Below are 27,452 nucleotides of genomic sequence, written 5' to 3' on the forward strand. Positions count from 1 at the left end.
TGGTTTAATACCCTACTTTATTTTTTTGGTTTCTGTTCGCATCCTGTTCGCCATCGTGAACTCTCTGAACTATTTCTGGCAGGATTATGCAAGGAGAGGGGTGGTGACACTGCTCCGCTGCTGCTACACCAGTCCGAGGGCTCCAGCTGTGAAAACAAAGCAAAAAGTTACGAGAGCTTGTTGAGAACAAACACATTCTAGTCCTGCTTTTCCTACATTGCAGTAAGAATAAACAAGTAGCTCTATTAAAGTTGTTTTGGAACAAACTAAGACATCCAAGCTGGACGGAGCAGCTGTTTAATCTCATAACCCTTCACGCTGGCTACTCTGCAATCACATGTGGCCAAAGAAAGATATTCAGCTTAACCTCTTCTAGCTTGGATCCAAAAGACTCCTGTCAACACACTGGGCCTGGCTCTGGCCTCACTTATGCTGATGTCAACCAGGATTAATTCTTTTGAAGCAAATTAAGCTATACCACTATCAGGCTGGAAATAAAGCATCAGCCCTAATATAAATACAAACATACACTGTAATAACCTCTGTGTTTTCATTAGACAGAAGCTCTTCTGTTTGGATCTGGATAGCAGAAAAATATAGATATTGTAATGCTAGTTGTGGCTAACGAGCCATAGCTCCCAAGGAAAGCAGTGACAAAGGCAATACCTTAGCACATACGAAAATCCCACCTTCTCACAGCATTTTGATGGGAATTCCTCAACTTTAAGTGGTGTTTTAAAGGATAACTTGCATATCTTGAATTAGTTTGACACAAGTTTTGGGTGAAGGAGTCACAAGAGAATCAAGATTTTTGTATATCTATAGCTATATTTTATATGTTTGTGTGTTTATATGTGTATATCGAAATCTATAAATATGTATCTATAATATGCCCACACATATGCATACATAAATATATACATATAAATATGTTACACATCAAAAAGGCATATTTCACACATTAGCAGCAAAACGTGAACATTTAACCTTTAAGTAACAAAGACAATGTGTGTGAAACATTACATTGCACAGAAGATCTGCCTTAACCAGGACAATTTGAGAAGCTGTGAGTTTACAGTTGACATATAAAATCATCTGTTTGGTTTTAAACTTTTTGTACAAATGGACCCTGTTCACTAGAGATTGATAACCAGAGAGTCATCCGGTTTCTGCAGTTCAGTCGTCTCTAAGTTCACAGCAGAGCCAGCAATAGTAACTGCTAGTGCTTAATTAGGCAATAAAAATCTGGAGGAAACTAAAATGGAAAAAAACATCCAAAAGGGGAGGGTGCAGACTGAGTCATGAAGACTCAGAGTGAATTAATTGCCTAGGGAATTATCTCATTCAGAAATAATAATAACTTTTGAACAGAACAGAGCAAGTTCTCCTGGGGCAAACACAGGTTCTGGCAGAAATGGGCTCGAGGAGGGCTTGGGAAAAGAGAGCAGCTTAGAATCAAGCTCAGGAAGTTCTTCCAGATTAATCTTATTTAAATTAGAAACAAGGGATGTCCCCAAAATTTCACCTGACAGAGACTAAATGAGTAATTTTTCTCCCCAGACACCAGCACACGTGCTTCCTTACCCACTTGCCTTTTTTAAAAAATCTCCTTCTGCTGGTCAGTCTCTAAGATCTCAAGGCAAGTATCAAATGCTTCAAAATTTAACAAATATGTCAAAACCCCTGAGCATCACTGACAGGCACGGTGGTGCAGTACCTCATCACCTGATGAGCCATATTGAAGATACACGAGCAGATACAGAAAGCTTGTGCCTTTTCTTACCCTTCTGAAATGTCTGAAGCCTTTTTCCATGTGTGCTCCTTTCCATTTTCTAAAATCCACTTTTGGGATTGCTTTGTTTCTTTGATAACGTGCTTGTAAGGAACACTCTTCAGCATTTTCTGTGGCAAGGAAAATTCATGAAAATAGGATGTTAGTGTATGCACACACTTCAGGATTTCTTACAGCGACACTGAAATAAAACACGCGCTTACCCAGGAGTGGCACAACGCTGTATGTGAAGACCTGCCTCAAGAATACGTAGCTGATTGCCAGCTTTGGTACAAAACCTGCTCTGAACAATCAGGATCCTCAGCGCACCCTCTTTTAATTAAATTAAATTTCAAAACATAAAAAAAATTATGAGCAGAGTAGCCTTGGAAAATATAAGAAAAATCTCTTAGATAAAACACGATATCTTATACTTCAGCCTAGCCATGTAGCTGCTGTGTCCATGGTGCCGGTCTGCGTCACTATTAGGAGTTTCGCATTTGCGAAGGAATATTGCGCTCTGTAAGATGTTCCTGGTGATGTCCACCTCTATTTTTTGATTTTTGAACTGAAATGAGAATGAAATGGTGCTAACAAAGGCCCCAGCTAACTGTGCTTCGCCTTCCTTCCTCGCCGGCCCGGGAGAGGTCTGGAGAGGAGGACGGAGGAGAGGACGGAGGAGAGGACGGAGGAGAGGACGGAGAGCTGCCACCGGCGGTCCTGCAGCGCTACCCGCCGCACGCCGGGCCGCTGTGACGGACGCGCGCCGGTGCTTCGGGGGAACTGTTGACCGCATTATTGTAAAAGTCACCATTTGTGCTGCAAATGCTACACAGAAAAACAAACCACTAACTTTCCCAGCCTAGGCGAGAACCGAGATCCCCCAATGCCGAGTTTTGCCGCTGATCGGTGGCACGACCACAGCGACAGCGTGACCACAGCGACAGCGCGGCTTGGCAGAGCACAACAGTGAGGTTTTGGCTTTGTTTCCCTCTGCCGTAATCCCGGTTTTGGCGAAAGCTGCCATCTGCTGTCGGAAGCTCGTGCAGGCGCCGGCGCTCCGGGACGGAGCCGAAGCCAGGGAAGCAGCGGGACGCAGAGCTGGAGGAGCAGCTCACCGAGAGCAGACCCAAATGCCTTTCATATGACCTCATATTAGCAGCTGTCTCACACAGTCCGTCATGATATAATAGACTTAGATTGTACCGAAACGGAGCGGCTTTCCGACGAGAGTCCTGGCATCTGCACTGCAGACCACGAGCTGCTAAAGCCACTCTGCCAGGGCCTGTTGTGTGGACCCTTTATTCAGTACGGCCAACTGCCAGCTGCTTATTGCTGGCGATTTTATGAAAATATAGAAAGGATAGCTCATGTAATTTTTATAGTAGCAAGGTAAGAAGTTGGAAAACTGTTCAGAATTAAAGGTAAATGAGGTCTGAGTATCAGGGCTGAGCTTGAATTTTGCCGGCACTTTAGAAATACGTGGAATCCACTTGCGCCGCACATAAAGAATGGTTCACTGTTAACGACACAACAGCAAAAACAGCTGTGAAACAGTAAATCTTTCATTAATATTTGGAATCAAAGAATATGTCTCGCAGCGGAGTAAAATGCACTGTGTGGCCTAATGAAGAACTCTCATCTGAATATACGGGTGCGGAACTGAATGTGCTATAAGGGAGCGTAAATAAAATCCTGCGGATGAAGAGTTCAGTTGGCTTCAGTCAAACTACAGGGAAAATACCGTTGCATGACACAAGCGACTCGGACGAATTACTCACATCGTCATGTGTCATCAGCAGGGTTTAAAGCCAGAATTGTCAGCACAGGGGACTTGCATTGCTTAATGTCAGCCGGACAAGGCAGCGGATGTAACATGAGAAAGCGTGCAGTGATGCTGCATGTTCGCGGACACTGACTGTGAGGAGTTAGAGGAGGGTTTTGCAATGATGGGTGACCGGGCAAGAAAACAGCACATAAAATTCAGTGTTGGTAAACACAGACCTGCAAATAGGCAAAATCACCTTTGCTGCGAATAGCAAAGGGCCCTACGTTAGCTGGTCTCATTCAGCCTGGGACCAGTGTGGACAGTCCCCCAAGAGAATCAGCTCGGTCTAGTCTATAGCTGTCAAAAAAAGCTAATGAATGTTAGAAACCTTTTGGAAAGGATTTGAGTACTATATATATACATATATATATATATATATACATATATATATACACACACACATACACATGGGCCGTTGCAATCATGGGCGGCAAGAAGAAGGTTAATTGCAAGTAATTATTCATTATTTCTCAAAATGCGAAAACCAGAAAGACATTCAGTGAAATGACGAGGCAGCAGCAGTTTGTAAAGAACACACAAAAGCCAGTACCTTCTCACACAGTACTCACTGACTGCAGGACTAATTACTGTGCAATGTCATGGAAAACAAAATCTATACATTTGTTCAAAAAGGTGTTAAACAAATTCACAGGTGACAGGCCTCTATGCGGCATGAAATGCAGCAGCGGGGATGCAACATTAGTCTCAGAAATTCCCTGCGTTGCCAAGTGCCAGAGGTCAGGATGGTATCGTAGGGAAAGATCTTCCCACGCAGTCCATTCCTCAAACCATTTCCCTAAGTATTCACTGCTGATTGCAGGACACTGGGCAACGACAGGCCATTGATCTGTGCAGCACCTCAATTCTTACTTTTTTTGGTACCATTAGCACATTCTTTCATAAAGGCTCAAAAAGCTGAGAGCGTAGCATAGACCTTAGTTACATTTAGACACCTACAGTTAAGTATATGCAAGGAGTGGGTACATTTCCTGTAAAAAGTAGAAAACAGATTGACCGCAATAATGACATTAGGAGTGTTTCTGTTGAGCTAAACTTTCTCTATGCAATGGGAAATACTGTAATTCAAGCGATTTCACTGCCATAATGGCAACAGAAACAAGGAACATGATGACAAACAGCCAATTGCCCACAGCGAAATTACAGTCAGTCAGAAAATCATAGTAATCTGCAGGTGAACAAGATGTGAGCCACTGTCCCGTCATTAAATAATTTAAACACGAAACAGCTATTTTGCAGAGGGCTCCAAAACCTATGTTTTATAGGTGACATTTTCAAAGCCTATCTTTCCACCTGTAAACTTGTCATCACAAATACAACGATGTTCTCAGTGAAAGTTGAGCTGCAGGCACTCACATACTGTTTGTGTCAATTTTAGTATAACCAGTAATTTTCAGAAATTTTCTCAGGTTATATATCCTAAAATGGAGGCTACTAAAATAATAGTAGTAATCGTTTCTGAAAACACTAGGCTCAGAGATCTAAAACATCATCATACTTTGTCATCTTAGGAGACACTGAAGCAACTGTAGAGTTGTGAGAAAGCTGAAAATTATGCTGTTATAAGGTATTCCATGGACTTCGGCAGCTCCCTAAATTATTCCATGGAACAGTGCTTATTCATGAACATATTGGTCACCATTTTCTTAAAAAAGGAATTAGTAATACAGCTTCAGGCTGACTTGAGCTTAGCTTGAAACAAAGGATGTGAGAACAGAAAGAAGTTGATTAGTTGAGTGAAAATGGATAAAATTAGTGGGAAAAAACATGAGTTACTTTTGTATACTTTCTATAAAGGAAAACTAGAAACATGACAGCAGGCAAATTCTGGCTTTAGGTCTTTCCCCAGTGTGGAACTGAGATTTTCAGATGCTATTTCTGTTTCTGTATATTGACACAAATAGATGTTAATATTACACTTTAGCCATCGATACGGATTTCTCAGACTTTCATAGTCAGCAAGCAGCAACATGCTCGAGCTGAGCAGCTATTCTTGGGACTGAACTAAATGAAATGTGGCACCACTGAATGTAAGGGCGGGTGATACAGGTATACTGGAAAGTCAGAAGGTCTAATAAGTCCACGGAAGGCTTTGACTTTCAATTTACATTAGGGTTCTGGAAACACGTCTTCAGTGTTAACTAAACTGCTAAAGCAGTTGCCTGTAACGCAGGCAAGAAACCTCAAGATCTTTTTTTAGCGCGGAGCAAGGCATTGCCCAGAAAGAAGTGCTTCCCTGGGTCTGCGCGGGAGGAGACGGAGAGCGGCCGGACCTGCCGACGAGGAGCGCGGAAGAGCAGGGGATGCCGCGCTGCCTGTGACGCTGCCGGCTAACCGTGATAAGGGCAATATCTGCTGGTTGCTTTAAGCTGACATGATTATTCTTAGAACCTAAATCTCTTTTTCTGAGGGTGGAAAGTGTTGAAACCCAGGAGTTCATTAGCTGATCGAATGAGATATGGAAACCTATTTCTCAGCACCCAGCTAGGGAAATGGACTAAAATCCCCACTGCAATGTGAAATCTTACCTTTTCCCCCTGCTTTGAATAAATTGAGCCTGATGTGTTTTCATTTCTCAGCCCTGCCCTGCTCCCATGGGCAGCCTCGCAGCTGGTTCTGCGCCCACGCTGGGTTATCCAGCAGTGGTAGATACGGGGCTGCGTATGAGCATCTTCATGGCTTTGTGGGAAAAACAAGCTGAGAGGCACAGAGAAAAAAATTTCCTCACTGTTTGAAATGGATGAGAGGTAAATGGTTTCTTTTTCACCCCAAAAGGCACATTGGATATGTCAGAAACTTCCAAAGGAAGCTCTGACTAAGCTTTTGGGGCAGTCTCTGGTATCTGCCAGGGAAACGCCGACCGGAGACAGCTTTCTCCACACGGCTTCACTCAGGGCCCATTAACCCTTGACTTTTGCCATTAATTCCACTCGTCGCTGGGGCATTGCTGTTAGTGGAAAACCTTCTGCCGGCCACGGAGGTGACATGAGCGCAGCCCGGCTATGGGGCAGCCGCGGCCGGGAGCGGTGTCTCTGCGGCTGCCCCAGGGGCAAGGCCAGTCCTGCTGCCCCCTCACAGCATCATCCGTTTTCACTTTTACACATGGTTTTGGCCAACCAGGAAACAAAACTGGCAAAAAAACGAATTATGGAAGGTGCGCATTTCCATCCCCGCTCCCAAATCGATATCGTTGCCACCGGAATCATCAGTTGCACAAAGCCATGAGTGACTTTCTTGGCTAACTAGGCGAAGCCCAACAACAAATTGTTCTCCAGATCACTGATCTACTGGAGACCAAAAGGATGATTGGGATGGGAAACAGAAGGAGCAGACTGATGGGAAGCGGTTCAGGAGTTTCACACGGGATGGATACGGGTGTCTGGGCAGCACATCTCAGCGTCCATCACGGAGAGGCATTTCCCTTCGGGGCCTGGGGCTGCTCACACAGAAATATCCAACTTCCCTCTCCCTAAAACCTGCAAACTGTTGAGATTCGCGAGATGATTTCTCCCATATAACTCTAGCCGCTGTAAATCAGTTGCCTGAATTAGAAAAATGTAATTTCTTTGTCACAGCAGCAAGGAAAGGGAAGATATTAAAGCACCAGGGACATTCAGTGCATGCTAGCTAACTGTTTTGCAAAGCTGAAAGTGACAGCTAAATTTCTGTAACTTGAATAAGCGCATGGAAATAGAAGCTGGAAGATCTCTATCCTTCACTGAAGATTACCCATAAGTGAGTTATTTTAATTTTTTGCTAGGGATTTCTGTGAAAAAGCTGGATGAAGAAGGAGTATGGCTTTTGATATAGCCTGAGAAAGTGATATTTCTTCCATTCTTTCATCCTAAATTATATATACATATTATCATTTCTTTTAAGGACTAAATTCATATACCCAGTCTTTTTCTGCTGTGGGTTTGGCTTGTGCCAAAACTTGTTCAAACCCCGCTAAAGGGCAGTCATACCAGCTAAAGGGCGCTGGCACGTGCTGCAGGGATGGATGGGTGACTCCCGTACCCCAGCTCTGCTCTGCGGCCGGGGTGGGCGTTTGTCCTGTTTGGCAGTGGTAAGTGATGTCCCTCGAGAAAGGACACTGGTTTGGCCCCAGGACACGGTTGAGCTGTGCTCGATGACCCAGGGCACCAAGCATTCCTGCGTCACGTGGATGAGAGGCCACAGTTGGGCGGCCAAAGGTTGTAATTATTGAAAAAATACATAGATCTTTAACTAGTATGAGCAGTTACCTTTGAGGACATCTTTTCGTGAAGCATGACTTTTCTGTGCATGTGGACTTCTTGGCAATTGCCATATATTCTTCTCCCATTTCACCAGTTGTTGGGTATGGGAGATGATGGTCCATGGAATAGTTGTCTTTTCCAAGAGACGCACATCTGATAACAATTTAGGAACGAGGCCTTAATTATACACCTGTGTCTCTGAAGCATTGTCCCTTGCGGCTCCCATTATGATGCGGCCAAAGCTGTATTAAGCTTTTTAAACCTCTTTCCCTACAGTGAGATACCAAAATACGTATTTCGGCCTTTATATAAAACGAATCTGAATTTAAAGGCGTCTAAGTAAATGGGGACAGAGGGACCCAAGGTGGCCTTTTGGTCCAGTCCGCCGCAATACAGTACGGCTGGGGTCTAGGATGCACGGGGCCATCCTGACGCGACCCTGTGCCGCGCTGCTCGGGGCTCTGCCGGCTCGGCGCCCGCGGGAGAGCCTGCGCCTGCCTCCCTGCACCGAGGCGCTGAGCCCCGCGCCGCGCTTTCTCGTGGTACGCTTTCGAGAGATGCACCTTCTCCCTTGGCGGGTGAGGCTGATGCACTGCCTGCTGCGCTCTTGCCGAGAGACTTCTTCAACATCGCCGTGTTGAAACTTTCCGTGCTGACGCGGTGCTTATCTTGGAAGATTGCAGAGAGCTTTAGTGGTTTCTAAAAATAGGACTAAGGGAAAAAAGTTGCTTAGTAAGACTGAGAACATGCCAGTGACCTTTTGTGTGGAGTCTCTGAAGTGCGGTTCACCCAGTCATTAACCATGCTGGTGTCAGCGTGGTTCCGCAAGGTAGTGTCTCTGGGATTTTGTTTTCTTTATCGCTTGATAAAGAAACCTCAGAATTTGATATGAAAAAATCTGCTTCAAAGGATGATTAAGGTTGCAAAGCAATTTAAAAGCTGGAACAGGCTGAAACAACTGTCGCGGTCCAAGAAGGGTCCATCCATCAGGCTGAACAAAGCAGGGAGCTCATGGGAAAATTATATTAAACACGTAACCAAAGAAATTTTGAAAGCACAACATGAGGAGACCAAGTTAAGGCTGCACAAGCAAACTTCATTTTAGGAGTTCCTTGTTTCTGAGTGTTCAGCTTTGGACTTCCTAATATTGAGGCATCAAAAGCGGTCATCAGTGAAAGGATTCGTTACACAGACAGACAACAGAAAAAGAGGCAGTCAGATTCATCGTCTCTGTATAATCTATTATCACAGGATATTGAAAACTGTAAAAAATGTTCAGGTGAAAGCCTTGGTTACTGGGACAGAATTGCACAGGTGGCTTTATTCTGACAGTTCTTGTCTGGAGGTTGAAGGTTGGTTACATGAAGGGTATCACACGCAGATCCACAAATACTTGCCAAAACTAAATTTCCACTCTCTTTGCATTTACTACGCACAGGCGGGCATCCTTCTGCAGAAACAGAAACCACCAGCTGGGCCCTGATGTCACCTCAGCATCATCAGCTCACCGTGATGGGAACTGGGAGTTTCCATTCCCTTCCTGCTATTGCCATGTGTCCTGATGTACCTAAGGCTGCCTTCAGAATCGAGATGGATCCTGGGAAAATGATCTGATGGTCATCAGACCGTCATCAACACTTTGAATTCTGCTTTGTATTTATTATGTAAGATATCTTGAATTTTTTTGCCCAAAGCACCTGCTATACTCACATCATCCCTGGCTCTCGGATCCAGTTTATGGAGCTTCACTGATTTGCATCTGTGGATTGATCATGAGTGTTGGCTTTTTTTTCCCAGTGATACTGATGATGTCTATCATCCATATCATGCTAGCACAACCATCTCAAGCTCATGTCAGGAAGGTATTTATAAATGTAAGCCCTCGCTGTACTTTTCTTATCATATAGAGCCACTGGTTTTTGGTAGACAAATGTGTACGTAATGCGGCAAAAGTTATTGTGTGCTTGAAAATACGAAAATAATCAAGAAACACAGAGACTACAAAGAAGTTATTCTATGCACTGCTCAGGCCACTGCAAAATATGGTGAGGGACTGCTCGGCTGCTGTGGCAAGCCCACTGGAGAGGAAGGACGCGTGCCTTTGCCGGGGCTCTGGGTCCCGGTGCCTCGCGCCCCGCCAGCACTGCACTGCCCCGGGAACGAGCCTCCGCTGCTGCCTCCCCTCACCCGCTTGCTAAGAAAAATACCCAATCGAACATGGAAACAACCCATAACTGGTTTTAAGGATGGTTTGCGTATCTGGGCAATAGGAACACGAAAAGGTAGAGTTAGAGGCGGAGGAGGATGGACGTCAGCCTCCGCTAGGCGTTGGGAAGACCCGACCAGACTGACTCCGCCAAACACGCCTGATGTTATGGTTTATATTTTTATCATCCAAAAAAAATTTGCCTGAACTCGTCTAAATACAGCCGCTGTTCTCATCGCACAGCAGCAGCAGAGCTGGGGCCCCTCACACTTGACCCTCACATTTTTCATAACGAAACACGTGACATTAGATTTGCTAAAAGCAAAACTTTCGCACAAGTCTGAAACATGCTTCCAAAAACATGAAAGAATTATTTAATCCGGATCGCCCAACTGTAATGTTTGACAATTCCGGGATAAACAGTGTATATTTGTAAACAAACACACATTTTTGATATAAGTTACTGGGCCAAAAGCAAATCAACGGAGATTCCTGAGATTCCCCTTGGGAGACGCTCGCTCGGGCGAGCAGGGACCCCGCACGCCAACCAGACCCTCGGCTCAGCGCGGGGGCAATCCGTGCCCGAGGGCAACGCGGGCCGTGGAGATCTGCGCTGCCGTGGCTGCAGTGCAGCAGCGGACATTGATTCATCTCATCTGCGTTTTGCCACCTCGTTTCCAGTAACCCCGTGGCTACAGCAGGCAGCAAACATTTTCCTACATGCTGACAGCTACCAGGCAGCGATGGCAGCTACGGGGGAGGACTCGCTGCTCACTTGCCCTGTGCACAGAAACGTTAGGACTTTTTCAGCGCCTACTACACTAATAATACAAGATTAGCACAACACGCTAGCTTCAGAGGAAATAATTTCATTGAGCTAACGTGCAGTTCTGTTTGCACTCAGGATACACAGCACCCGGCTTTCCCCACGTCTGCCAGCACCGCACGACTGCAGAAACCCCTCCGGCTTCGCGTATCAGAGGTGGTTTGTGGCAGGCAGTAGTGGACCTAGTTTCAGTGCCGGTCTCTTTCGGGACCTCTGCGCGCTGCCGCGGCGCGTGCCCCCAGCACTCCCTCCTCGCCCGGCGCGGTTCGTTTTCTAGACGTGTTTTCTCCACGCCCCTGGGGCCGAGCGCACAGAAAAGGCACACGCGCTGACGCAATGGCCACTGATGACTGTGCACAAACCTTCCTGTGCACCAGTGTCTGATATAGGTCAAGAGCAAAAGTTTGCCACAGGTATGCTGCTTCTTAGAAAGGTCTTCTACGGGTTTCTTAGAACGGACTTGTGTATTATTTTACAAGGAATCTGTGGTTTCATAAATTGCGAAAGTTGGTACGGTGGTTGGATGCTCACCGTTTTACAAAGCACTAGGGCAGTTTGAAGTCGGAGGCTTTGGGGAGAGTTTCTTCAACTACAGCTGCTAAACGTCTAATGGGTCAGGCTATGGGCTTCACTTGCAGAGGCTAAGCTACATGCTGATCATGTAGCCCTCGATAACTAGGTTATGTTTTTGTGACTCCTCCTTTACCACCAACACACAGCTGTTCTTACTCATCCGTTGCAGAAACTGGGAGCAAAGATTCTGTAAACCAGGATGTACGTAAGAGATTTGGTCAATTAAACACACTAGCCTTCTCTGTAAAGAGAGCAATAAAGACTATTGAGATAAGATAGCCGTAGCTGAGTCTGCAGGACATGATGCAATCCCTCTTAGGGCACCCGAAGCTCTCCGCAACGTGACCGCCGGCAGCCGGCACGCCGCGGGAGCGCGAGGACCACGAGCCCTCAGGGAGCGGAGGAAGGCAGCCGCGACCCAGCCACGACAACGGGGCCGGAGCCCGCGGGACGGTCAGCTCAGCGTGAGCTCCAGGGAAGCGGTCCTTCACCAGCCTGTCCTGCTACAGAACAAGGCGATAAAATTAAATTTGAAGTCATCAGTAAGGATTTGCATTCTTGACATTTAGGTGTCCTCCGACAGACTGCCTGGCCTCGCAGGCGAGGGAGAGGGGCAGAGCGAGGTGCTGCTGGACGCCGGCGGGCTCGGCAGTGACAACCTCACGGGCCAGGTGGAGAAAGCGTCTTTCTGGCCCCAGATCCAATAAAAAAATTCATTACCTATTTGGATCATAAAACAGGGAAAATCCTTTCTAGATCTGGGTGTTACGTGGCCTCGGGAAGAGTAGAAACCGCTGGAAAGGCAGGATCAGGATCACAGGCCATGGCCAAAGGGGCTGAAATCAGTAAGATGGCACAAAATGAGGACAAGGCATAAAGTGCTACAATTAGGGAGGCCAATGGTCAAAAATCATCAAAACACACAAACACAAGCGCCGAAGGATCGCAAAAGTCAGCGACGTTTGCCGCTTTATGAGTGGCCAGACTCCCCTTGGGAGGTATCAACAGGCCGCTAGATGCAAGACACGGCAGATAGTTATTCCGCTGTGCCCATCCCTGGAGACAGAAGTGTTTTGCCCCTGCAGTGCAAAAAGCATTTCCTTCGCGAAACACTTCCTCGGAATACGACACCAACACCAGACCGCGATGCTGTTTTTCCACAGCCGCCCCAGCGTGGCTTTCTGCTTACTTTAACGATCTAGAGCGGAGCCAATAAAACAGTCATAAAACTCTCAGCGCTGGCGTTCGTCTCGGATTATCGCCACGGCGTGCGGTGCTCGGGTAGATGCTCTCCGCAAGCATCGCGGCCGCGGGGCGGTGGGAGCCAGCGCTCGGTGCCAGGGCACTGCGGGCCCCTCGCTGCCGCTCCGGCCGCCGGGTTTGGCACCTGCCGCGGCGCTGGACCGCTCGCCCCCCCCAGCCCCCCCAGCCCGCGGCTCCGGAGGGACTCGTCCTAAAATACGCCTGACCCTGACAGCTGCGCTTAAAATTCGGGGGATTACCAGAGAAGTGTCACAGATCACCGCAGGAATGTGGAAGGAATTATTAAGCGGGGCTTAGATGCTGATGAAATGATGGGGAAAGCATCGGTCACGGCTGGAAACTACCCCTTCGGTGGAAAGGCAGCACGGGGGCACGCTGCGGCGGGGGAAGGCGCCTGCCGAGGCTGCGAGCTGATACGGGATGCGCCCCGGGGGACACGCTGCCTCCTTTTCCCTCCCACTTCACATTTTTTAGAGACTGGGGAAAGTGACGGTGTCGACTAAAAATGCTCCTTGCAGCGGAGTCTGCTTCACATTGCAGCTGGAGAAACACAGGTCGTTACAGCAGGTTAGACATTTCAGGGAAAAAACCTACTCAGGTTAGGTATTTTGGGGAAAAAAATCCTCAGTGAAGCTAACAAACTACATCCTAGAGATGGGAAAATGCAAAACCCACATGTGACTTGAACATACCAGAAAATAAGAGGAGCTAAACCGAGACCGAGCCGTCAGTTCCTCCCCCCTACGTGCATAAAGCACCTGGACGCGGGCCGAGGGGGTGCTGCCCCCCAGAAGGTCCCGGTCGGTGGGGTCTGGCCAGAAGAAAGTCACGGCTGATTTTTAAAACCCCTTTCAGTTCCTGAAGGTTAAGAGCAAACGAGCAACAGCAAAGCGGATCATGTCAGCTGCAGCGTTTGGAACAAGTAGTTTAGTCTGCCCTTTAGATTTTCCATTTGGTTAGTAAGAATAACTTCACTTAAATTTTTCCCCATCTAAAATCAATAAGATCAATAAATCCATTTATTTTATATATATATATAAACACACACAAAATTATATATATAAAATAAATATATATTAAAATTCAATTATAAATATATTTTTATATAATGTAAGTGTTATAGCATATAAGATATATTAGGTTATATGCACTTACATGTTGTAATTATATGTAATATTATATATTATATTATATATTATATATCATATAATACATAGAGTATTACATATAACATTATATTACAAGTATAAATTATCTATATGCACACGAGTATATATGAATATGCATTATATAGTATCACAAGCAGACTAGGGGAAAATGACTGACATTGCTATATACCTACTGTAAAATAGGTCTGCGTATAACTTCTCAAAAGAGCAGGTAAGCAGCGATTCACCTTTGGCTGGAGAAATTTCTCCTAGACCCTGCTGTAAGACCCTGGTCTGGGTCTGGCGTTATTGAGGACTTTCATTAGTATTTTGGATTAAAGGGCAAAAGTGCGAAGTCTGCGCTAACGAAATCGGGGGGAGCGGTCGGGCAGGGGCAGAGCACGGGGCAGGGTTTGCGCTGCCTCCCCAGCGAGGTGCCCGCAAGCCCCCCCCGAGCTTTAATCCGCTTCTCGGTAGCTCTGGAAGTAACAAATACCCTGACAATGCTCTGATATGGAAACTGCCGTTGCACGCTTGAAATCAAATGTGGAACGCGACCTCCTGGCACCCACCTTCCCCCCGGCCCCCGCCAGCCCGGTGCGGGCTGCCGGCGGGTAGAACCGCCCTACCTGGCCGTGCCGGGACGGCTCGGCGTCCCTGCCGGGGCTCCCGCTAACGCCGGCCTGGGGACAGCTGCTCTTGCGAAAAGCCGATTTCTTCGTGTGCACAGTCCAACCCGCTTCCGAATCGTTCCGCACCAAACGTCCCCATTTGTTGCTCGTAAGTGGCTTGGGCACCGCGCCCGCAGCTCGGCGCAGGCTACATCAGCCCCGGCTGCTTCCGACGCTGCAGCGACAGGGACGAGGGGACGGGAGCGGACGTGCAGGCCCGGACTCGATGACAGCAGCTGCTGGAATTCTGGATTCCCGTCAATAATCCTTATTCATTTAAGCAGTCTCAGTTGCTGTTCAGGTGGTGCTAGAAGCCTTTTCTTTCACAGCCCCACGGGACAACGCGCTTCCCTGAGGCCCCCGGGGGCTCTCCCGAGAGCCCGAGCACCTCTGGCTGACCGGCGATCTGACCCAAAGCAAGTCGCAATACGTTTCCCCAACTTATCCACAGCATTCTCTATAGGAACTGTACAGAAAAATACGGTATTTTTACATCAAACTTAAAAAAATGTAAACATTGCAGCATCAAGCATCACAACCCAAGTTTTCTGGGGTGTCTCTACATTTTCTTTACATGGTCTCCAAACTTCTGAAAGCACTGAAGAATTAATATAAGAGACGTAACTCTCTAACATATGTGTTTGCGTCTGTATATGTCTATATATGCAAACGCATATGTATAATCCATGAACTTGGTCTCTAGTGCCTCTGCACATGTACACACATGCATATTTACATTTTACCCCCGTTAAAGAGCTGTAGAGCACATCTTGGAGGTATGCAACGAAGGGGGGGGTCAGTTGTCGGTTCTTTAGGCTGGCTCTTGGTTGAGGCAGTACGTAGGCTCTTAATCAGTTGAAGAACCAGCAGATTCCATTCTGCAGGTAAATCCTCCCCGCCTCCCCGTTAGCATGAGCGTGTTTGTGGTGAGGCATTAATCACTTCCTCTCGCACGGCATATAAGAGGAACCGGAGGCAGAGGCATGCACAGCAGCTCACCCAGCCCAGGCGCAGAGCCGACGCCACGATGCTGCCCCGGGCTTTGGCTGTGCTGGTCCTGGGAGCGCTCTGCAGCGCGGCACCCGCGCCGGCACCCGCGCTCCCCAACGCCCCGGCGCGCCCGCCGCGGGACCTGTGCCCCGGCGTGGCTGTCATCCAGGAGGTTCTCGTGGACGTTGGCAGCCTGGCAGTAAGTGCATTTGCTTTTAACGAATTCCGCTTGGCAGGTTTTCTGCTCTAAGTTTCGTTTCGACGTTGCTAACCTCGTTTTCTCTTGATCAGGTTGACAGAAGCCTCACCGTACCTGTGGACGTTAGGGTAAGAAATCGCATATGTTTCTTTCGTTTAAAAATACTGTCTTGAATGCCCAAGTTTCGTTGCCACTTCACAACTTCAATCGCATTACGACGGCTCCAGAAACCCAGGGAAACGCAAAGCTGTTGCAAGAGCCCACTGAAGGCTCCTGCCCCTGCTGGCACCTTCCGCAGGGTCTCCCGGGGCCACAGGTCCTACGTGTGCTCCGCGCTCCTCTCAGCAGGCGCAGAGATTCACTCTGAACCATTTATGCTACGGAGAGGTCAAAACTGCTGCTTGATTGACATCCCACAGAGCCCCGTGGCCGCCCCTGGGCCCTATTCTGCTGCAAATCCAGCAGAAAAAATGAGCTTTTTAGGGTGGAGATCAGCAGTACAAGGGAGAGGCAGGACCCCATCTCCTGCCAGATGGGACCCAAACAGCATCAGCCCCTCTTACTTGCAGGGAGAAGGAGCCGAAAATTCGTACCATTAGTCACAGTTAATTGTATTTTATTGAGACAATTCTCGTCCAGTCTCAACAGAGATACGATAGCAAGTAATAAAGTCTGAAACACTTGCAGTAAAGGCTCTGCCTTCCCTTTCCTTCAGAAATATCCACCTCTGGCAGTGGATACTTCCACACTGTGCTGGTCCGGGTGACAGTGGCACCTGCAACTTGCACTGGAAGCAGCGGGAAAGTTTCCTCCCTAGCATAACTTCTTAAAAAATTACAGCTTGTACTATGTTTTTCTAAATTTGGTGTCTGGTAAATTGATGAGTACAAAATAAGGGGCTGTGTTTGGAGACACAGTTTTTAAGAGGTATTTAAATTCCTGTGATACGATGCATTATGGATGTGTTACTAAGGAATCGCACAATTGTTGGAAATAACTGAACTGTTTTTGCAGGCGAAAAAATGCATGCGCCACCACCTGAAAACGTTTTTGGACTCCCTGGCCACTCTTGATGGAAAAATCGCCCAAAAACTGGCAAAACTCCACTCCTGTAAAGAGCTCTTCACCCAAGTAAGCTTGGCTTTGTGCTTTCTCTTAAATACCTCCTGGATTATTGCAGAATGGGTGCGTTGGCCGCAATAAGGGGCCGGGAAGGCGGCCCCGCAGCCCCCCATGGCCTCCCTCCGCCGAGGGCACCGGCCGGCCGGCGGCTGGTCCCTGCTCGGGGGCGATGGGTGCTGGCCGCTGCTCTCCCGGGCACGGAGGAATTGCTCGCGCCGGTTTCGCCGGTGCCCTGCCCCGGCCGTCCCGCTTGCGCTTCCCTATGACGTGGGCACTAGAGATCTCCCCGCTTCAAAGCTAATGTCGTTTAGAAAGGTACAACCGCGTCTTCTGTTTTCCTCTTCGAAGCACTCTCCCTTAAACCGGGTGCTGCTTCCTTTTACCGCTGTAATCTCAATTGCAAGAGAGATAATAATACGAAAAACAACAGATGTAAACGGAAACCGTGGCAGAATCTGATCTCGGGACATCCTTTGCATTTTGCCTGGTGTGGCTGATCACAGATACCACGTTGTATAACGCACACCTCGTAATGTTGCCTTTGCCTTTAGAGGCTTCCTCACGGAGCTTTCCAAAATCCCTCAGGTGATATTATAGCATATTTTACTAGTATTCGTTAAAAAACAGATGTATCAAATAACAGAGAGTTAAGTATGATATTCCAATTACCTGATGAATTATATCCTCAATTTTTTTTAAGGAACCTGACGAGGAATGTGAGACTGCAGAAGTGGATAACAAGTCATTCAAGACAAAAATCGAAGTGTTCCTTCTCTTCCTGAACGAGCAGCTTTAAAACATGCCCAGCCAGAATGATTGTGCCAAATCCGAGGAGCAACAAAGAACTCTAATTCTACTCCATCTGAAGATGGGATTCTACTGTTCACTGATTCTCAGGAATATGGTTATGGAATATTTATATATATAGCTATATGTTGTAGATATGTATATGTTTATATACATATAAATATATACATAAATATATATAAAAAGCAATGTTACGACAGCAGGCATGTTTTCTGTAACGACTAAAACATGCTGCTCACTTGAAAGACTGAAGTATTTTTAAGAAGATTTAAATATTTTAAATAGTTTTAATAGTTTAACTGATGCTGTAATGATCCATTAAGAAAGCCGTATTTATTTATTTATTTATTTATTTTATTTATGGATATTTAAAAATATTTATTTGGATAATGCCGTATTTAAGTACTTTCTTTAGGAGGTTGCTATTTAATAACGAGCGATGGGGAGCTACGCGGATGCTGTTTCCTTATCCCCACCACACTGTTTTCTCTATCACACTATTCAAAGCAACTTTTTCAAGGCTCGGCTCTCCAGCGCCCGCGTCCCCCCGAAGTCGGGGCGTCCCTGCGCCCATCGGGGCCACTTGCGGTGGCCGACGCGGACGCTGGCACAGTCCCGAGCCCGGCAGGAGCCCGGTGCCCCCGGCCCGGGCAGAGGACTTGCCGGCCGCGCTTGTCATGCGCCGGCCACCAAATACGACCAGATGCAGCTCTGGGAGACGCTGGTCGACCCTTCCTGCACCTTGGAGCAGACTTACTTCATCTGAGCTCAAATCTCTGCTCATCCCCTAGGCATTTTGACTCACTGGTTAAATGAGTTAAAAGAATGGTAACTTCAGCCACTGCATGTTTTATTATTCCTTCTCTTACTAAGCAGAGCAGTGTCACCAAAAATAACCAAATTCTGAATAATAGACAAACAACCGCTTCTCTGACGATGTGGGTTGCCCTCTCTCAAAGTGCATTCAGCTGGTACGAGGCGTTTCCCACACCTGACGCGAGCTGAGTTTCATTGAGCTGAATGGGGTAATACTTGTATTTTAATTCGTATTTAAGTATCCACAGCTATGGGAGCTACTTAAAAGACGTGTATGCTTGTAAAACTATCAATTTAGATTCCAGAAGTTAATATTTAATAAAATGGTATTCAATAAGGATGTTACTGCTGAGGCTGGTTTGTACGGACTCATGCCATGCTTCATATATATTGACTTTTCCATTATTAAATGTTTGTAAAACTTTCAGGAAAGCAAATGAAATCTTTACAGAATAAACAAATCCTCCAAAATCAAGAGACTTTGTCATTGCATTTTTTTGCTGGAAGGCGGAGCGGTTTCAAGACCATACCCACGAGCAGAGCTGTGTATCGGCGCTGGCTCAGCTGGGACGTACGACGGTTCCCGATGGAGAGAGACCGACAGAGGCTGCTCGGGATGGGCGAAACCCCCCCGGGCAGAGAGTGACCGCGTGACGTCCGTGGTCACCAAAGTCCAGCTAGCTCCTGACGAGTTTAAGTGAGAAATGAGCAGTGCCCTTGCTTTTTGATCTATCCCACCATAAGATATATTGCTCCTTCATCCCCTCCCTGTTGCGTCTGGCCTCAGAGCCCCTTCCCCTGGTTTATCTGATACCCCCAGCCCCGCACAAATCGTGCACTGAGGAACCTGCAGCCCTTATGCTGAATCCAGCCCCGATTTCAAGTTCGGCGAGTTGTATCGTGGTTCTCTTTTAAAAGAAGACAGGTTCCCCTCTCGCCGACCAGAGTGATTAACTCCTGTTTATAACACGTGCCTGCTATGTTTACAGCACTGCTGGACCAGAAGAGCTTTCCCTTGTCACAGCTATGACGCTCCCCCCACCTTTCCCCGGCGTAGGACAGCTGCGTTACTCAACCGACACAAGCGCGGGAGTCGAGCGGAGTCCCTTGGAGGAAGACAAGCGGGCAAGGAGCGAGCCGGAGCGCTGGGCGGCACGAATGAGCTCCCTAATCAGCACCACAGATTCAGGCACCGTGGGAAACAGCAAAAAAATCCACTCTTAATTACCGCTGGCCACTGCAGTGGGTTTGCAGCCCAGTGTCCAAGCGCTGCGTTGAGCATCCAAGCTGGGTTTGCTACCGATGGCTCCCGGGTGCCCGCCGGGACACAGACCCACCGAGGGAGCCGCAGCACCAAAGCAAACGTCCTCCAGACTGAGTGCGGCCATGCTATTTACTTGCTTTGCTTTTTAGTCCTCGTCTAACAGACTTCACACGCAGCATCATGCCTTCTCGGCACCTCAGCTAGATGTTAAAGTTGTAGAATTGTAGAAAGCCAGAAAAAATGCAGGATGCTATGCAAAACTGCCCAATACTTGTGTGTTTTTCCACCTTGAAAGCTCTGCACGGCCCAGAGCCACGCACGCAGGACTGCGGGGTGGAGGGGGACCTTCACTCCCATGCGGGTGCTGCATGTCCCCACGGGTGACCGCTTTCCTCCCAGGGCGTGGACCATACGCTACCGAGACAAAATACCGAGGCCATGCACTGAAAGAAGAGCGATTGCATCCTGCATGCATGGCGCATGTCCACCTTGCAAACCCTGCCGTGTGACGGAGCAGGCGAGATGCCCTTCTGCAGGCAGAATCAGCTCCACCGGATTTCAGGGCCGAAATTAGTCCGGCAACAGCAGCGTCTCAGCTGCCAGCTTTGCCCACGGAGCTGCCGAGACAGATCCTGCTTCAGTCATGAGTCCTCCCAGGGTTTAGCAATTCCTCCTCAGGTTTTCCAGAGCCTGAAAACAGTTGCGCTTCCTGAGCAGCTGAGTAGCAGGGAGCAGATGGATTTCATCCTCCGCCAGCTGTTTCAAGGCGCCCCTTTCCAGCCGAGCGCGGGACGAACCGCCCCAGAAAGCCCCTGCGATGTGCGAGATAGAAGCAAGCCCTGAAGGAGAGGAATTCCTCCACCCAGAACCTGATACTGCAAACGGCTCCCATTCCCTCGGCAACATCATTAGTGCCTCTGGTTTTTATGTTTCATGCTGAATTTCACGCAAACCAGAAAACCTGTAAATAATACCAAAACATGTGTCTGTTTATAAAAATTGGAAAAACGGAGAGCAAATGTTTAGATGCACTCCCACAGGTTATACAGAATCAACAAAATTTCTGATCTTGACTGCTCTCCCTCAGTGCTACAATAATAGAAGTAATAATAAGAACTAACCCTGAAGACTTTCCTACTATTGAATCTCAAAGTTTTTATGAACAAGGTGGTACCTTAGTTCTCCCATATATTATTTTAAATTGTATTTTGGCATTTTAAATTCACCCTTTAGATAAATGTATAGTCATCGAATTGCAGGTATATGAAAAAAGAGAAAAATATCAGGGTTTTCAGTACAAAATATTAGTGAAACTCAACGTTCTCAACACAGCAGTCCAGGAAACTCTGAGAAATACAAAAGTGGAAGGAAAAGTGAAGCATTAATAACTCAAAGTCAACACTAAAAGGCAGGGCTGGCTCTAGGCAAATGCAAAGTGAGCCGTTGCCCAGGACAGCAGACTGCTGGGGGAGGCAAAATAGTCATGGGCTGGCGGTTCTGGTGCTTTGCAGGAGGCAGGCTGTGGGCTGCCAGCTGTGCACAGCGCTGCCAGATGTGCCTGGGTCAGGCTAGCTGTGCTTGGGGCTGCCAGATGTGTACATGTCTGTCCAGACGTGCTGGGGGCTGACAGGTGTGCACAGGGCTGCCAGATGTGCCCAGGTCTGTCCAGTTGTGGCCAGGTCTGTCCAGCTTTGTCCGTGGCAGCCAGCTTTGCCCAGGGCTGTCCAGCTGTGCCCGGGGCTCTCCAGCTGTGCGCTGGGCTGCCAGATGTGCCCGGGGCTGGCTAGGGCAGCCTCTGACCAGCCCAGGGTGAAAGGTCGCTTTTGCCTACGTTTCCAAGTGGCTTCCAGTTACCTCTGGTCCCCCGTGGACCCGCATATCCTCCGAGGCTCTAAGCCTTGTTAAGCCCTTCAGGGAACCGTAGTGCAAAGAAGAGTGAAATGAATACCTAGTTTCAAGGAGGTGGTACAGTCATACCACTGTCATGATTAAACCGATATATTGAGCACGGTTGCCTGAACATGAGTACCACAAATGCATCATCATCATTGGTTTAATACTGCTGATAAGACACTAGCAACATCACAACACAATAAAACACCTATACTTTAAAGTCTGAAGTTATGACTTTGTCTGCAGCCGTGTGTCGCAGGGGTTGCCGCAGTTCTGAGCATACTTGCTAGTACAGGAAGTATTTTTTTATTAAAAATTTAATGATATGTTACTCCCTGTAAACATAGGTTAGGCAACGTGCACGGTGCAGAGCATCTTGCAGTTCTGAAAGTCCTAGGTGTGGACTAGATGTGCTAGACAGTGACACAGCCCGGGAAGGGGTGTTTTGGTAAGTGCATGTTCTGCTTTTAGAAGTTGTAGGTGTGAGTTATATTTAGCTCTCTGCATTGAATAAGCATGAAATTACTCTGGGTGAAGCCATTTCTTCCAAAGACTCTGGGATGCTCTGGGATGCTTCCAAAGGCTCAGGACAGCCCCGGGGCCCTGCAGCAGTGAACGGCCGGGGAGCTGCACGCTCAGGTGATGGAGATCGGCTCAGGCCCACTGGCATCCGCGGGGACAGAGCACATCAGCGCACCGGGTGCTGTCATGCAGAGACCTGGGCAGAGCCGAGAGTCACCGCCCTCTCCATCAGCCTACAAACCCAGCCAAGCAGATCCGTTCCTCCCTCTCTTTCCTCCTCCTTCCTTGCCCTCCCTCCCTCGCACGGCGGGTGAGTCACAGCGGTGGCCTGACCCAGGCTCTCCCCGGCAGAGCAGCCGTGGCAGCAGGATGAGAGCAGACCTCGTGGGCCAGGAGGGAGAGGTGCACGGCCGGCACCCGCAGCCTCTCCCGACACGTCTGCTCAGCACGTTCAGGGTGCAAACCCCATGCCGAAGGGTCTCCCTTGCCCTTGGGGACCTGCTGGGTCCAGGCCTCAGCAATGAGCCCTCCAAGGCTGGGCAAAGCCTGTCCACCCCAGCCTAGACCGGCCATCGTCTTCTGGGCTACCCTCCAAATCCTTACCATGACAAATGTTGTGCACCACCACCACATCCCGGGTCACTGGGAAGGTTTGTCTAGACTTGGCAGTCTCTGGGTGCATGTGGGGACGGGACACACCAAACTGTTGCTCAGACACCTGCGTTTCAAGGCCAAATTTTGCAAACGAGTCCATGGGTGCCTATCTTAGGTGACTGTCTTCCAGGCCATAGCAAGCTCATGTGCGGCATGCCCTGCTGCCCACAGACATTGCTCACAATTTCTGTGAAGTGGCACTGCCCACCGCCACCTTACAGAAATTAAGGAACAGGACCCGTTTGTGTAGGAGCGTGCGGCAGCGGTGGGCACTCCGGAAAGGCTCCTCCTGCCCTGTGACACTACGTGCTGCTGGTGTCCATCTCCCAGCAGTGTGCTATGTGAGCCAGCACACAGCCTCCCCCGAACAGCCTCTTCCACCACCAGCACGAGTTGTGCTGGAGAGGTCTTCTTCAGCAAAAGGTCCCTCCTTAGCTCCTGGTAAGAGCCGAAGAGGAAGAAGGGGGTGATGTACCTGTCCTGGGTACCAGCATCCTGACGGCAAGTCCGGGATGGGAGTCCAGGCACTGATAGCGCAGAGTGCTCTCCTCATGTCCTTGTCCTGGTCTCCTGCACGCACAGGTCCAGCCGCTCAGAAGCGCAGACGTGCAAAGGAGCAGCCTGCCACCCCGCTGCCGTTGGCCACGGAAACGTGCCGTTAAGGTGCTAAGCCGCTGGGCCAAGGGGGAGGCGTGCAGGCATGAGGCTGTGGGGTCTGCTGGGATGCCTCTGAGGAGCTGAAGCAGCATGAGGGAGACAGACACTGCACAGTTCATCCACTGCCTAAACAAGGACTAGACCCCAGCACACCGTTTCTTCTAGTCCACGCGCATGCTCCCCTGCCAAAGGCTCTTCATTTATGCCAGAGCAGAGCCAAAACCAGACACAGTGATCAAAGACGACAGAGAACTTGGACGCCAGAGCACAACAGAAGCACTCCAACATGACAATTCAGAGGTACAGTTACTACACCACCGAATTAAATCATTCTCCAAACTGGGAAAGCAACTGTTGAGTTACCACCAAATATCAACTAGTTAATGAAGAGGAGATGAGCCATCAGTCTCTTGTATAAAATACATCTTCAGGCACTGAGGGAAGGAGCCAAGCTGGCTTCTTCGAGGGTATGGCCTTCCCAGGCTCCAGCAGGCCTCGGAGAAGGGAAACTCTGCTGTCAAACGGCAGCTTAGACACAGAAATGCAGAGGCTGCGCCCATTCTCCCTTCCTCCCCTCTCTCCTTTCCTGTTCAAGCACCACTTCGGCTGACCCTGTTTCTTAGCTCTGAGGATGAGACGACGGGAGATAAACAACGGCATCATTCTCCCAGTCGGTTCTGCAGAAAGGGAGGCGATGACTTCATGGCCGGGTGAGGGTAGCCTCGACTGCAGCGCTTGCAGTCAGCAGCCAAATCTGGACTAATACACTGCACGGGCAATTCCACTGTTTGATTTTCATGAACTATTTGGCAGATTACTCATTTTCTCTTGTTGTTTTACTTCCTTTTTGATGTTCATTTCTCATTAGTCACTTTTCAGGCTTCAGAAACTTTTTATTTTCTGTAGAACATGATGCTACTTTTACAGGGTCTGGAACACGATTTTTTTTCTCATTAATATGAGGTGGCTTTACGACTGAAAAATTAAGTGTCCCTTTCTGGCCACCTTTCCAGAGCCAAACTTCAGATGGTCAGTGGGTGGGGCGACAAGCTTGAAAACACCCATTACAAATTGTTTGGATTCATCATCTGTGTTTCTCACAGACTTGCTTAGTTTCAGACGAGTGAATGAGAAGGTAGTGAATCATTACTGTTAAATATTGCCAAGTTGTTTGCGTATTTGCCAACAACTGCCAAAGTCACTGCACAAATTTGATAAACAGTAGTTTAAAGATGCCAGAGATGTGGGGCCATGGCTGCTGCCAGAGAGCACGGAGGATGCTCAGGGGGCTTGAATGTGATTTAACTGTAAACTCTAACCCAGACAAGTCTTTTAACTACTCTCCATGGACACGAATGTCTGAAAATATTCTAGAGATTTAAAAATATTCTAGATGTAATTTGTTTCAAACAAATGGTGAAGACTATTTATTTTATTTTTATGACCAAACTTTTTTGGTTTTGACTTACTAAAGAAGGGTAGAAATAGGCCCTGATGTATACCATGGCCTCTCTGCTGTCAAGGCTTGATGTACAGAGACAATAATGTATGCCAACCTATACAACAGCCCGACTATCACTTGGAATGGACTGGACAGATATGGAGGCTTTCTTTGAAATCTCTTGTGACAGAATAGACATTTTTTAGAATTTAACAGCTAAATGCAGAATTTATCCCATCTCTATTTTTTTCTGAGAGGCAAGAAACTCACTGTGGTTCTCCAGGACAACACTCCTTCGAGGGAGCAGGGCTATTTTCCTTGCTTCCCTAAAGTTTTCAAGCTAAGAAAAAGTCTATGATTCTTAAAGTATATGGATCCTGCTGAACCCCCTATTAGATACAGAGAACACCAGTAGATTCTCAAAAAATAAAGGAAATAAAAAGGCAGGCATGGGGTCAGAATGTCAAGAGGCACAGGATGAGTTAGCCTTGGACTAATTCCTGGTTATTTCATTAGTCTGTACAATACTCCCCCCGTCCCCATAAAGGAAGGGCATGCCTCTGTGACTCAGAGGTATTTTTTTGAGTAACTGCAGAGGAAGTAATACAAACCATGGGAGTACCTTTTCACTAAATAAAATAAAAACTCTTCCTGTGCTCAGAGACTATTCCAAAATGCACAGCCCGTGCTCTTTAATCAGTCTGACTTGGGTCCACATCCAAAGGCCCCTTTCCAAAGAAGACAACACACTGTCCAGACTGCTGGCCAAGAACCAGCAACCCCAGCCAGAGTACGAAATGTGAAAGGAATGTCCTCGGGCTGGGTGGGGGAGAGCTGCACATCTGCAACAGATGCACCAGCTTCAGCACAGGGACCAGCAAGGATCATTTTAGCTCAGTTTCTAAATGGCAGTTTAAAGCTTCTTTGAACTGCATGGAGAGCAATGGTTTCCTTCCTTCTGTAGATGCAGACCACGGAGATATAATACTCTAACTCCTTCCAGGACTAAGACAAAGAAGTATTAATTGTGTTGTACAAAGAATGTGATAAAGCATTCCAGTCTCTCACATTCAAGATTAATTGAAATTGGAAGAGATACAGGGCTAAAGAAGACTAACGAGGGGAATAGAGAGCTGATCATGCCCGAGGAGCCTAACAGCTTGGCTGCCTTAGCTGATCAAAATGAGGGCTGCTGATCTGTGTTAAGTGTCCTCTATAAATACGACTGGGGCAAATATATGAGAAGAAATAAAAAATTTTCAGTTAAGGCTAATGTTGCACAAGCATGTATAGGTACAAAACTTGACACAAGTGCGAGGGGGAAATAAGGGGAAAGTCTATAACATTCGAAGCAGTGAAAGGGGATGCTGATCAATCTTTCCACAGAGGAATGAGAACAAGAAGCTAATTTTAACATGAAGTGTCATGAATGAGTAAAACCATGTTGTGGCTAGCTAGGGGGACTTGACTTAGTCAAGGTCATCTTAAGGCCTCTGTTGCCACCTTGACAGAGCAGTCATGCACATTAGGTCTAGACCAAGCACAAGACATACCGTGCTTGTGCTGTAAGTCCTGTTTCAGTGTACATGAAATACACGGGCTCTGCTCATGGTGCTCCAGATGTTCGGTCCTATGAGACAGCCCCAGAGGACTGTTTCAAGGCAGTCTGGGCCAGCACATCATCCATCAATGTACCCTTAGTCCTGTGTATTCACATTGACACACATTGCTCGGTGGAACTATGGCAAAATGAAAATTAGATGAGATTTTAAAGTTTTAAGAGGTCAGGAGGGTCTTCTTCTAAGAACATGGAAAATTCCCTGATGCAATGTACTCTAAAAAATTTCTGCCTTCCCCCTAAAATAACAGGAAGCCTCACAAGACATGTTTGTGTGATAATTCAGGTGTCTGAATTCCTATGAGTGATTTAAATGTTCTGGATGACCCAAAAGTTCTTCAGTGAACTCTTCAGAGAGAGTGAATTTCACTCAGAAGGAAGAGTCCCAGCTTTTTGCAGTAGCATCACTTTACTGAGACTTTCCAACAGGATTTTTATTTTTATTATACAGAATACAGCTCATAAAAAGGAAGCCCTTCATCTCTCTAGGCTTAGAAAAGTGATTATTTCTGTTAGTTTTCAATTAATTCCTAATGGGTTAGGCCATTTTCTGGTCATTAATTTAATTCTGTATCTGACTATGACACAGGTATTTCAGACGGCTTCATTTAAGACTAAAATCATACCAGAGATTTATATCTCATCAGTGCAAGTCCTCACCAGATTTTTTGGTGGAGGAGGAGGAGGAGGAGGTGGAGAGGGGTGCTATTTGCATGAGCCCTCACTGGAAATTCCCTCCTGCCATCACTCAACATCCCACAGCAGTTATCCCCGAGATGCAGAGAAGGAAAGAAAGGTCAGCAGTGATCCCAGTACGAGAGAAGAGCAGAGTGGCCGCAGTGGTTTCATTTCTGAATGAATATTTACAAATGAGTCAATGCTTTAGAGACCAACTGATTAGTGTACGTACATGAATACACCACAAGT

The 27,452-nt window shown here is 47.5% G+C and overlaps 1 long non-coding RNA gene across 1 annotated transcript in view; it reads right to left on the reverse strand.

Annotated features, from left to right (window-relative positions):
* The window catches only part of LOC135329988 (uncharacterized), a 47,311-nt gene continuing 19,859 nt past the window's right edge, over nucleotides 1-27,452 (reverse strand). The window contains exons 2-3 of the long non-coding RNA XR_010391700.1: nucleotides 1,784-1,902; nucleotides 1-146 (exon numbers count right to left, since the gene is read on the reverse strand). This is a non-coding gene — a long non-coding RNA (uncharacterized LOC135329988). The remainder of the gene's footprint in view (nucleotides 147-1,783; nucleotides 1,903-27,452) is intronic.

The sequence above is a fragment of the Dromaius novaehollandiae genome, chromosome 15 (genome assembly GCF_036370855.1).
Source record: "Dromaius novaehollandiae isolate bDroNov1 chromosome 15, bDroNov1.hap1, whole genome shotgun sequence".
NCBI classification, from domain to species: domain Eukaryota; kingdom Metazoa; phylum Chordata; class Aves; order Casuariiformes; family Dromaiidae; genus Dromaius; species Dromaius novaehollandiae.